This window comes from Myotis brandtii, unplaced genomic scaffold (genome assembly GCF_000412655.1).
Source record: "Myotis brandtii unplaced genomic scaffold, ASM41265v1 scaffold421, whole genome shotgun sequence".
NCBI lineage: Eukaryota > Metazoa > Chordata > Mammalia > Chiroptera > Vespertilionidae > Myotis > Myotis brandtii.
In genome coordinates this window covers 2,369,890-2,372,214 of record NW_005366140.1, presented here as the reverse complement: position 1 = coordinate 2,372,214, position 2,325 = coordinate 2,369,890, and the positions used below count along the sequence as shown (strand labels likewise).

Below are 2,325 nucleotides of genomic sequence, written 5' to 3'. Positions count from 1 at the left end.
TCCACGTGCCCTGTCTTTGGGGTACGTGGGTCTCCCGGGGACGCAGAAATAAACCTTTTCCTTTTCTTTCTTTTTCTGATTCACTGGACTCTCTTTATTTCCTACGCCGCCTCCTGAGCCACCTAACCTAACACTGACAAGGCCAAGCCTCAGTTTCCTGGGGCCGACAGGGCTGGTTGTATACAGAACCCACTTCCTCCGCCCTGAGTGCAGGGTTAGATCTGTGGACCCACATCTCCTGACCCCATCGTGTCAAGATTAGAAACTTCTGACTCAGACAGACACAGCTCCGGGTTGGGGTGAGGGGGTTTCAAATCTTCACTAGCCTCAACCCCAAGAATCTTCCAATCGGGCTTGCCACTTCCGGAATCTTTCCGAATGCTAGACCGTAGCCTCTGATGTCTGGGGTCTCTGTTTTTAGGGCTCACAACTTTCCAAGCGCTTACAGAAACCTGAAGAACCACTGGGTTCTGTTGTATCGCAAATCAGCGAGCTGGACAAGACGCCTAACGAGCCAATTGGTTAGGAGTCATCTTTATTGCGTGCAGGTTCAGAGCAGATTACTGTTAGGTTAGGTGGTTCAGGAGGCGGCGTAGGAAATAAAGAGAGTCCAGTTAATCAGAAAAGAAAGAAAGGAAAGGCTTTATTCTGCGTCCCTGGGCGGCCCACGAACCCCAAAGACAGGGCACGTGGATCCCCACCAACAGGGAGGGGGGCTTTTTTTATATACAGCTGTTCAGTGAGGGCCGGGGAGCATGCGCTGTGGGAGTTCCCGCCACGGGGGTCGTCACGGTTTCCAGGTGTCGTCATCTGTCTGGTAGCTGACCTGTTAGGAATTGCGGGGTGGGGCCGGTATCTGTGTCACCATTTACCTGGTGCACTGGCCTGTTACGGATTCTAGGAAGGGCCCAGTATCTACATCACCATCTGCCTGGCGGAGGCATGCACCAGCTCCTGGACCCCCTTTCGACCTAACAATTACCTCTGTCAAATCATGAGCAAACACAGGAGGGAGTATTTCCTTTTTTATATCCTTCTCGTTCTTTGTGTAAGACAGCTTGTAACCTTGAGTACATATCGTATCTAATCAAACACCTGTCATATCTACACAGACACCTCGTAACTTTGAGTACATATTGTATCTAATCAAACACCTGTCATATCTACACAGACACCTCGTAACTTTGAGTACATATTGTATCTAATCAAACACCTGTCATATCTACACAGACACCTCGTAACTTTGAGTACATATTGTATCTAATCAAACACCTGTCATATCTACACAGACACCTCGTAACTTTGAGTACATATTGTATCTAATCAAACACCTGTCATATCTACACAGACACCTCGTAACTTTGAGTACATATTGTATCTATACAGACACCTGCAACCTTGGATGAACAAACACTTGGCGGAATATGTGAATTAATATCAGTATCAGTGTATCAGCCCCTTTAGATGGCTGGCTTGCAAGGTCAGACAGTTCAGTTTATCTTTTCTATTATTCGAGCTAAAAAACAAAGTTATATTTTATAGAATAAGAGATTATAGCCCTAACTGGTTTGGCTCAGTGGATAGAGCATCGGCCTGCGGACTGAAAGGTTCCAGGTTCGATTCCGGTCAAGGGCATGTACCTTGGTTGCGGGCACATCCCCAGTTTGGGGTGTGCAGGAGGCAGCTGATCGATGTTTCTCTCTCATCGATGTTTCTAACTCTCTATCCCTCTCCCTTCCTCTCTGTAAAAAATCAATAAAATATTAAAAAAAAGAGAGATTATAAAAAAAATAACAGAGTAGCCCTGGCCAGTTTGGCTCGGTGGATAGAGCATCAGCCTGCGGACTGAAGGGTCCCAGGTTCGATTCCGGTCAAGGGCACATGCCTGGGTTGCAGGCTTGGTCCAACCTGCAGGAGGCAGCCCATCAATGATTGCCTCTCATCATTGATGTTTCTATCCCTCCCTTCCTCTCTGAAATCAATAAAAAATATTTTAAAAAATAAAAATAACAGAGTAGTTCAAACAGCAGTTTTAAACATCCGTTTTTCCAAAGGAGAGACCACTGTGCTTCAGTTCAAACTGCCTCCTGCCCCCTTTCAATCCTGTCTTCACTGGACACACGTTGGACCAGCGCTGGGCGGGCCCTGGGCCGGGACTGACAAGGCGCGGCTTGCACACCACCAGCGGCGGGGAGCTCACTACCCGCCTGTGGGTTGGATTCCAGGAGCGCTGTGAGCCCTGGAGGACGGGGAGGCCAGGAGAAGGCCGGCGCGGGAAACAGCGGCCGCAGAGGGGAAGGGGCGGGGTCGGGGAGGGAAGAAGGA

The 2,325-nt window shown here is 48.8% G+C and overlaps 1 protein-coding gene and 1 long non-coding RNA gene across 2 annotated transcripts in view; one reads left to right on the top strand and one right to left on the bottom strand.

The window, feature by feature from the left end:
- Positions 1-2,325, top strand: part of B3GNT3 (UDP-GlcNAc:betaGal beta-1,3-N-acetylglucosaminyltransferase 3) — a 21,676-nt gene that overhangs the window by 4,265 nt on the left and 15,086 nt on the right. The gene's annotated exons all lie outside the window — the stretch shown is intronic.
- LOC106727410 lies at positions 615-1,047 on the bottom strand. The gene is made up of 2 exons (XR_001363596.1): positions 873-1,047; positions 615-814 (listed from the first exon to the last, which is right to left on the bottom strand). It is a non-coding gene; the product is annotated as an uncharacterized LOC106727410 (long non-coding RNA).